The sequence below is a fragment of the Petaurus breviceps genome, unplaced genomic scaffold (genome assembly GCF_028583685.1).
Source record: "Petaurus breviceps papuanus isolate PSGF00001 unplaced genomic scaffold, PetGlider_PUasm1.0 90895, whole genome shotgun sequence".
In the NCBI taxonomy this organism is placed as follows: Eukaryota; Metazoa; Chordata; class Mammalia; order Diprotodontia; family Petauridae; genus Petaurus; species Petaurus breviceps.
In genome coordinates this window covers 19045148-19056320 of record NW_027187372.1, presented here as the reverse complement: position 1 = coordinate 19056320, position 11173 = coordinate 19045148, and the positions used below count along the sequence as shown (strand labels likewise).

Here is an 11173-nt window from a genome sequence, read left to right as displayed (position 1 = left end):
AAATTCCCTTAGGCTTATTAAGGGTAAAGGAAAATCTTCAAATTCGTATTACCTTTAGAGTCAGCTGTTTCATTGGTGTACTTGGCAAATTCAAAAAAAATGGGAGATGATGCATTATTTTCTAGATTGTTCTCTTCTAAATTTTCATTTCATTTACTAATCAAAAACTCAACTGGTGAAGGCTGTTCCACATTTTGTATTTAATTTATTTTGTCATTCATTCATCACTATGTATTACGTACTCACTACATTCAAATCCTTGTTCTAGGCACTAGAACTGGTCAATAGTAGAGTTAATCATAGGTTTGAATCCAGGACTAATATTCTTTTTGCCACCATACTTTCATCTTCTGACATCATTCCTACAACTATAAAAAGCCAGGACTAGCCTTCTTTTCCCCACCATATTTTCATCTTCTTTCACCATTCCTACAACTACAACAATCATCCCATTGAAGCTCTCTGAAGTCAGTAAAAATGTTTCCATGAAAAATTTTCTCTTTTCGGTAGAGGAAATTTGAGGAATGACTTACAGAAGTGGCTTTCCAGCAATAGGGTCTTCAAATAGGATATGTTGTAATGAAAAGTTTTCAACTGATTACCGGTCTGTAGAAATGAGGAATAATGTTGATGGCTGGTTTGGTCAATCATTGCTCAATATTTCATATCCATTTATTTGATGCTACCCAGAATCAGCAGTTTAGTAAAAAGAAACTTACACAGTTTTTTTTTTTAAACTCCAAAGAAACAGAAAGATAGGGGGACACAAATAAAAACGAAATGTCTATTCAGGATGTTAGACTTTATAGTCCCAAAACATTTACACTGGAAACATTACCAAACAACAATACAAACACTTGTGATGAACCAAGATTATATCCAAAGTTTCCTTTGGAGAGTTTAAGTCATAAAGAAATTGCCATGATTCAAGCACTAATGTGTCACTCAAGGCAAAATTTATTTTGGGAAGTAATAGCATAGAAAGTTTAACAAGAAGATAATGGTTCCAATTCATTGGCTTAAATATCACATTTTCTGAGAAATCATTGAATGTGGTGGAGCCATAGGATAGTTTGATTGCTTTACATGAGGTATCTCAGTCTATCTAACAGCAGCGCATGTTTCTGTGTCAAGATTTCTCTAATCTGGAGGGCTTCAAATGGCCACTGTTGAAATAACTAGCTTTTTTTCCTTACTTGAAACCCAAATCATTGCACATCTATCATCTTATCAACCCACTGTATGTATTTTGTACACACCAAAATCCTTAACTTTGAAATTTAAAAGGAGAGTTTTACTCTCCCAAGCAGAGCAATAACTCCTGAGCCAAACAAACATGTCTCCTTGTAATAGGTTATAGTAATGAACTAAATCAAAAAAATTTTCAATCTGAAGGAAAAGACAGATTACTCTTTTCCTCTAGGTTGTTAAAATTTTTTGGAAGTATTCCATGGGACCTTCATATAGGATAATATAATTTAGAGAAAATAATCTGATTAGTTCCTTTGTATTTTCTTTAAGATGTACTGCTGAGCTGATTGAAATGCATTCTAGGCTACATTTATCTACTTATGTACCTATCTTCTGTTCATTTATTTATTTACATCTCCATTCATTCATTCATTCACTCATTCATTCATTCATTTGCCTGTTTTTAATTATCTCTTTTCCCCTCCACCTTTTGGGAAAATATAAAGAGGGTCCAGAATAGATAGGTCTGAAATGCTTGCTATCTGCATCCATGTAAGGTACTCCCTAATCAATGAGATAAGAGATAACTTTGGGTATTTGAATTTCAGAACTTATCATACATACATGAGATGCAACATTGATTTGTAGCCATAAAGCTGGCCTTTGATTCCCGAAAATTTATGCTCAAAAGTGCATCTGACACATACTAGACTAGAAAGTAGACATACATCTTTATTGGCATGCCCAGTGACATATCAAAAATACTGGTATTTGTACCATCAGACCTAAGTTTACCTCTGCCAGCATACGATTGCATAGCCCTGAATAATCAATAAATTCATAAGCATTTATTAAGAACTTATTTGTGTCACGCACTGTGCTAAGTGCTGGGGACATCAAAACAAAAATGAAATTGCCCCTTCCTTTAAGATTAAAATCAAGCCATGTGAAACAACTTACCCAAAGAGGTATTATAAACTGGATACAAAATAGATAAAATGTCATTTGGGGAAAATATTCTTGTAGGTTGGAGAGGTAAAGAAAGACTTCATGTGGAAAGATAAATATTGAAGGAAACTAAGAAAGCAAGAGAGGAAGGATTGAATTCCAGACAAGGACGACAACCAGTAAAAAACACTTAACATAGAGATAGAATGGCATTTATGAGAAGGCAAGTTTCACTGGATCATACCAGGCTTGAAAGGGGGTAATGTAAAGAGGCTAGAACACTGGGGAGAGTTCTCAAAGGGCTCTATATGACAAGCAGTTTTTCTTTTCAGTTGGAGAGAATACAAACCCATTGGTGTTTATTAAAGGGGGAGTGATGTGATGATGCCATGCTGTTGGAAGTCTATATCTACTGCCATGCTGAATATGCATTACTGCTATAGGCAGCCCTATTGCCTGAAATTCATCAAACTCTTCCTACAGAGCACTTATCAGACTGAGATTGGTCAAACCCTTGATCTTATCACAGCCCCTCAGGGCAGGGTTGATCTTAACCAAAATCACTGAACAGAGATATGAGACCATTGTCAAATAAGAAACTGCTTTCTACTCTTTCTATTTACCATTTGCTGCTGGGATGTTCATGGAAGGCATAGATGGGAAGAAAGAACACACCAATGCCAAGAACATCCTTCTGGAGATGGGGGATTTTTTTTTTTTCAAATTCAAGATGATTATCTTGACCTTTTTGTTAATGCCATTATGACTTGGCAAGATTGGTACTGATATCCAGGACAACAAATGCAGCTGGCTCATGGTGAAGTAACTTCAGCTTGCATCAACTGAGCGAAGAAAGAAGTTGGACGAGAGTTATGGATGGAAAGATCCAGAGATGGTTGTCAAAGTGAAGGAACTATATGAGAAACTTGAATTGCCTGCTCATTTCACCAAGTTTGAAAAAGAAAGTTAAAGTAGACTGATGGGGCTCTTTGAGAAGCCCCTTTCCCACATCTATCTTCTTGGAAATGGCAAAGAAGATCTACAAACATCAGAAGTGACCAAGGAGTTGGACATGAGAAGGTGGGTTTGGAGGGCAGGCCACCATGTATGGAGTTGAAGAAGATGTACTTTCAATCAATTGTGCCTCTTTAAAAAAAATTAAAGGGGAAGTGATAAAAGAAGACTTGTGCCTTAGTACTTTGCTGGATGGATTGGAGGGGACTTGAGGCAAAGAATCAAGTAGGATAAGTCCAACCACTTTGAACTCAAGCTTCCTCATTAGAAAAAAAAAAAACAGCATGTCAAAGGAGCTGAATTCAAAGGCTCCTTTTGTTGTTTTTAGGTCATTTTGGTCATATTCAACTCTAGATTGACCCTACTTGTAGTTTTCTTGGCAAATATACTGGAATGCTTGGCAATTTACTTCTGAAACTCATTTTACAGATGAAGAAACTTAAGCGAACAGGGTTAAGAGACTTGCCCAGTGTTACACAACTAGTAAGTTGCTAAGACCTAATTTGAGTTCAGGAAAATGAGTCTTCCTGACTCTGAGCTCTATATATTATGTTACCTAGCTACTCCAAATTTTTTTTCCTTAGCATAATCTAGTTTTTATGATCCTATATTATGAGTTTCCTACCTGTATCAAAATATTATACAATAAATCCTCATTAAGTGTTCAGTTTACAACGTACAGTAGTTAAATAAAAAATTTTGACTTAGTGTTAACCAGACACATTTTTTATTTCATCTTTTGCTGCTGACATGTTTTTTTCTAACACATATTAATCTTCATTTTTTACTTTTCTGCTCAAAAGTCAGTTAGCATGATTTTACTGTGTTTTTTTTAAATGAGAATCTTCCTAAAAATGTTTATGCAAAGAGTTTAGTGACTTCTACAGCACAGGAAAATAAAGTCTTGGTGGTAATAAAATGAAGGAACTTTCTAATTGATTTTTGACTATGAGCCCAAAGTATATTGATTTTCTCTGTGCTTCTTTACGAAGGAAGGAAAATACAATATATTAATTAATGTAATAAGTACATTATACCACTACTGTGATAATAATAACCCTTATTTTTAAAGAATTTTTGCATTAGAATTTTCTTACCATATCCTTGTTAGATAGGTATTAGAAGTGTAAATATCCTCTATTTTCTTGTGGAAACTGAGGTTCAGAAAGATAAAATACTTTGTCCATACTCCCTGAAGTACTAACTGGTAGATCCAACATTTGAACCCAGGTCTCATATTCTTTCCTCTTAACCACACTCTCTCCTGCTTTCACAATTGCTAGTAACATTCAAGTCCTCATATACATTTCATTTCTAGTAATGACTCGATATGGTCATAAAGAAGACAGAGATAATGAAACCAAATCAGTACAAAATCAATCATCATAACTAGGGAAAAAAGTTCATTGTTGAGTGTTGCTGAAGGAAGGTTAGAATGGAGAACAATGTTACAAATATGGGAAAGAATACTTTTGAACACTCAGGGATAAGCAATAGATATGAAGTTCTTCCTGAAAACAAAGGACCTATACATTCTATTAAAGAAGCAAGTGTATGTCCTCCAAGGAAAAATGATCTGGATCATTAGGTTTTATCAGCTCATAGACTGATCAATAAATGGCAGAGGAAGAAGAAATGAGCTGAGGTAGTTTGTGACACCTGAAGGAGACTATAAAATCTATTTGTTGACTTACTAACATATGCAGACCTGTTGTCTTGATAGGTCACATTGCCAACAGAGAGACAGAGAATGATTCTTCCAAGACTTAGCAAAATAAATCCATTAATTCACTTCTGATGATGCAAGTATTTACAAAAAGTACTGCCTGAAAGAACCTAGAAAATACTTCTTGTCCTCCTTTTTGATCAGAAAGCTATATTTTAAAATTTAATTTGAAATATAATAGGTACTTATTAAATATTTATTGATTTATTCTATTTTCTATTAGCCTTCCTTCAATGAAGAAAAACTGATTTCAGGAATAAAAGCTATGGGAAACAGAGGAAGAAATTACCCTAGAATTTCAGAATTTGTGGCAGAGGTCATAAAAAAACAGTTTGGAATTAGGGTTAGGTTTAGTATTAGCTCCAGTGTTTAAATAATAGTTCAACACTCAATTTTGGAAGCTCACTATTAAGCTCACTACTGGTTTCCCAGGTTTCATTAATGATTCATTTCAATGTTCTAAATGACTATTGATTAGAGAAATGCAAATCAAAACACCTTTTAGGTACCACATCACACCTTTCATATTGGCTAACATGATAAAACATGAAAAATGATAAATGCTGGAGGAGATGTGAGAAAATTGGAACACAAATGCATTTTTGGTGGAGTTGTGAATTAATACAACCATTTTGGAAAGCAATTTGGAGCTATGCCCACAGGGCTATAAAAAATGTGAATACCCTTTGACTCAGAAATACCACTTCTACGACTATATCCCAAAGAGATAATAGAAATGGGAAAGGACCCACTTTTACAAAAATATTTATAGCAGCTCTTTTTGTGGTGCCAAAGAATTGGACATTGAGGTGATGGCCATAAAATGGGGAATGACTGAAAAGTTGTGGTGTATGAATGTGATAGAATACTATTTTGCAATAAGAAATGATGAATAGGTGAATTTCAGAAACACCTGTAAAGACTTATATGAACTGATGATGAGTGAGGGGAGCAGAAACAGGAGAACATTATACACATTTATAGCTACATTGTGCAATGATTAGCTTTGATAGGTTTGACTCTTCTTGGCCAGGAAAGATTCTAAGACAAACCCAAAAAGGCTCATGATGGACCATATCCAGAATAACAATTACAGAGTCTGAATGCAGACTGCAGCATACTATTTGGTCAATCTCTCTCTCTCTCTCTCTCTCTCTCTCTCTCTCTCTCTCTCTCTCTCTCTCTCATTTTGTTTCTTCTTTCTTGTGGTTCATTCCATTCCATTCGTTATAATTCTTCCTTACAATGCTATTAATGTGAAATGTATATATATAGAGCCTATATCAGATTGCATGCTGTATTGGGGAGTGGAGAGGGCAAGGAAAATTTCAAATTCAAAAGCTTGTTGAACTGAATGTTGTTAATTAAAAATATTTTTTAAAAAGGGGTTCTTTGCAACAAAGAATTTTGTATTAATGCTACAGATATTATAGCGAAATAAAATTAATTACATAGCCAACAACACATTGTTTCTCTCTTGGCCTCCTGTATATTTCCACTTTAATAATGGTAAGCTAATTCTTAAATAGCCTGCTAACATTATATAGGCAAATTTGTTTAAATAAATTTGTCCATGTGGCATAGAACATTTCTATACTTTGAAAATGAAAAAAAAATCTCAATAAAATACCGTCTTAGTTATTGAAACAAAAAAAACAATATTCATTTCAAGTTGAACCTTTATGAAGAAGGCCTTTCTGGATGTTTTTTGTTTTCATTTTTTAATCCATAATTTGGAGTATATTTCTGAGCTTTGGTATTAAGATTTCATTTTCTTTTTTCTGAAAATGTACTTTTTGAAAGAATTTCTGGAATATTTTCACCTTTGTAGCAATTTCCATTGGTGTGATTGAGGGTGATAGTTGAAAAAATAAGTTCTCTTGCAACCTCAAATTCTGCCAGCTTCCCAGAACTACTACTTGATTATATGTTAATATAAAGGCAATGGAAATCTGTGAAACAAAAATAAATGGGAAATTTATGTTAATTTATTTTCTTCAATATTGAATCCATGGGAACTGATGAGATCACTAAGAGGGAAGCATATTCAAAATGTCACAAAGGAAATATGAAAGGCACAGTGAAAGGAAAACAAAAAAGTTAAAGCATGGTAAATATATGAGTTAATATTTTCCCCTGTGCAAACAAATGATTAGGATAATTGTGGTAAGTTAGTCAGCCAAAAGATCCAGGTAGCTCATGATGCTGGTCTCTCATGGAGATAGCAATAGCCATCCATTATTTTTTGAAATTATATTAATATTTTCATAATAAACCTTTTATTTATATCTGCACCAAATGCATTGCAAAGTAAAATGATTGAAAATAAAATAGTGAAAGCTACAAAACTTATTTTTTCAATGATTTTATTTATATTGCTACCTCATAATAAAAGGCAATAAAATGAAGTGGAAAATGTTTTGATTTGGAGTTAGAAAAAATTAGTTTGAATTCTGTCTCTGAAAAAACTATATGTATGTGGATTTAGGCAGGTCACTTGGCCCATCTGGTCCTCAGAATCCCTAAGTATAAAATAAAAATCATTGTTAGACAATCAATAAGGTATCTTTCAACAAGAAATCTCTCATGTGTGATCTAAGAACAAGAAAATAAGATGAAACAAAAAGTAAAAGGGCTGAAAAAAGATGGACATTATATTTTATACTTAGCGTAACTTATATTTGATTTCTATATATCGAACTGGATACACACTAGGTACCAGCCTTATAAATTTCCCTCCCCCATAAAAAATAGATAATGAGAATTATACAGATTTTTACACATGACACAAATACTCATCTTCCAGTCTCTGAGCCAATGCAAGTATAGACCTCCAAGAAGTCAGGGATCTCTGATAACTCTTTTCAGGAATGTGGATATTGTTTTCTCTTTCAGTACTTACTCTCTACTATTTTTTGAATCCTAGGATCTCTTATAGCTCTAATTCCTCACTGATAGTAGTTAAAAACTTTAGGGACTGGGTCAATCAAGCTGGAGGTGAGGGGTTGGGGAAATATAAATAATTTATTAAGAGCATTCTATGTTCCATTTCACTGTATCAAGCACTTTTACAAATATTATGGCATTTGATACCTATTCATTGAGGTAAATACAATTATTATCATTTTAGAGTTGAAAACACTGAGACAGATAAAGGTTGTGATTTACCCAGTGTCACACAGTTAGTAAGTATCTGAGGATGGATTTCAACTTGAGTCTTCCTGATTAGAGGTTCAGTGCTCTATCTACTACATCACAGAATCTCATACCAAGATGGTATAGTATCATGGCTTGAAATATCATGCATAGGGGCGGCCAGGTGGTGCAATGAGTAAGTGCACTGGTCCCAGAGTTGGGATGACCTGGGATTGAATCCAGGTTCTGATACTTAGTACCACACCAAGAAATAACTGGCCGTGTAAATTTTAGCAAGTTACTTCACCCCAATTGCTTAAAAAGAAATAGAATGCATATTGAACAAACAAGTATTTAACTGAGCTTCCAGAAGCACATGCCATCAATTATTTTTGGCATCTTTTGGCTTGGAAACTTTGATGGGTGTGGAGACCCCTTGGTACATGCCCCCTATTGTCTCTGATTATCCTAAGCTCTGTTATCTTATAGGTCTGAATCTCTGGCAATGAAGGCTGTGCCTGTAGCAACTGAACTCATGTGAGATGGATTCAATTCACAGTTGGTGCCAGCTTTATAACAATTTTCCAAAAAGAATTATTACATGTTGTGACTAAAAGAGGCAGGAAGGCATGTGAAGAGAGCACTGAATTTGAAGTCAGAGCACCTATCTTCAAAGGCTAGCTTGGGCCACTTTCTTGGACATTTCACTTAGCATCACTAGGTCAAAGTTATCTCATCTGGAAAAAATTAGGGTGTTGAGTTTCATGGATTTCTACCACTTAAGAATTTCTTCTAGAACTCACACTTGACTCCAAGTCTCTAAATTCATGAAATAAGATAATGTTGGCTCCTAGAGATTCAGAATTTATATTGCATATGCACAGAATTTCAGATTCATGCTTAAGTTTTTTAATGCAAGATCTTTACCTATTAATTCCCTCCTCAATAGAATGGAAGGTAGAACTCATAGAACTTTGTAATTCATTGCTAATTTTTAAATTGCCTAAATGTTGAAAAAAACGCAGAGAAATAGACTACTAACTTACTAGCTAAGGGATGAGATTTGAGAGAAACAATAGAATGTGTAATAGGTATTATCATATGTATAATTATTTGTACAAATACACAAACATACATAATGCTCCACATTTTAAAGGGTTTAAAAGACAGTGGGAAATTAAGTGGTAAGCCTTACTTGACTTGCATTACTTATATTTATGCTAATTGTTATATTGTACCAGCAGAATGTAAGCTCCTCATAAGCAGGGACTTATTTCTTTTGGATTTTACTTTCATTTTAAAAATTATGGTATTTTGCATACAATAACTAAATAATATTTGTTGAATTGGCATTGAAAAAGGGTAATGTCTGGATTGCATGAATGGAACATGTTTGAGCCAACTTGAAGTATTGAAATTGTAATAAAAATATACATGATGGCTCTCAATTCTCATTTAAACTATTATTGTATTGAATATAGAAATTAAAGACACAATATGATAAAATGATAGGCTTGTTAGATTATCATAGATTTGTTTTCTCTATGAAAAAATTCCTTTGCTAGTATAGCTCACAGGAAAATATTATTTTTCACTATTTTGATGGAAAAGTTAGGATAAAGTGCCTAGGAGACCTTTATGTATTAACTTGTGAGGCAAATATTCTCTCAAAGATTAGTCTCATGGATAAGAAGATGACTTTGAAGTTGATATTTTTTAGTTTCTTAGGAATTTTGAAACATAGCATATGGCAGACAAAAGGACCTATCTTTTTATTTACTTTATGAGTAATCAATTCAGTATCCTTATAAATTCAATCTGCAATTTACAACATTCCATTTTTCATAATATACTCCTAAAACATGGCTTACTAAATTTAGCATGGAAGGTTGGCTATGCTTTGCTTCTTGACTACCTGCTTCTTTCTATACAGTAGAAGTGGTTCTTTAAAAGGGCTTCTTACTGACATTATTCCTAACAAACATGTTTTTAATCTTTGTGAAGGCTGAATTTTAATCTGACTCCTGAAATTTTATTTTCATTTAACCACAAAAGAAAATTACTTTAAGTGTACAAAAAAGGAAAAAAACCCTCTAGGGTTGATTTATAATTCAGGCATTTTTATTACCTTTCTTATTACTAAACTCAATGAATCCTTTTTTGTTTCTTTTGAACCTCACATCTCATTCAATCTCAATCATTATTTACTTTGAAGTTGCTAGTCTATTTCTCTTTGTTTTTTAGGTATTTTCTCATTTTAGGAATTATTATTGGGTTAAAAATTTATACCAGTTCTACCCTCCATGGGACTGAAATAATTTGTGCCTGACACTCATTAGCTGAATGGAGACAGCAGTGAAACAATCATCTTCTTCCTCCACCATACTCTAGCTGGCAGAAGAATTTTTCTTCCAATGAGTCATGATGGAGTTCATAACTGATCACTAACATATTACAGGGTCTCTTGATCCAGAGATCATGTCTCTGAGACATATGGACTTCATAAAATTGATGACCTCCTGGTTTATAAAATAGTCAGCACTCTTCAGGTTTTGCCATCCTTGCTAGGGTGAGAGGAGGGAGGCTGGATCATAATGCTGGATAGTAGAAAAAAGGCATGTGATTGGAATCACATCATGTGGTTTAACCAGAGGTAGTAGGTGTGGTTTCATACAGGTTATTTGGGGATTAATTTCTTAAACTGGTTCCTATTTTCTTATTCATTCACTCACTTATTTGTGTACTAAGGAAATTCTAAGTGTTTAAACAGTACTGTCACAGAGGCAGTGGGACTTCTGAATAGAAGAATGGCCTCAAAGCCAAGAAACCCTGAGTTGATTTCTCCTTTGACATATATTTCTAAGTGACCTTTGAGGAGTTCCTTAACTTGGAGGAGTTAGTACCTCTAAAACTATGAGTTTAAGAGAAGATACCTACTTGCATTGGTAGAGAAAAATTCCTAAACTAATGAAATCACAGTCCATATCCCTATGGATCCTAGGTACCAAGCACTGTGCTAGATGTTGAACATATAAGTACACATATGAAATAGCCTTAAGGCTATTTTGAAGAAATACTGTGTACATATAACATCATATAGTAAGTGATTTCTGAGGACTAGCAAGTGGTGGAAACAAGATAAGTTTCTTGAAGTTATTG

The 11173-nt window shown here is 33.9% G+C and overlaps 1 pseudogene; it reads left to right on the top strand.

The window, feature by feature from the left end:
* Positions 1 to 2516: 2516 nt before the first annotated feature.
* On the top strand, positions 2517 to 3197 carry LOC138151235 (farnesyl pyrophosphate synthase pseudogene; annotated as a pseudogene).
* Positions 3198 to 11173: the final 7976 nt, after the last annotated feature.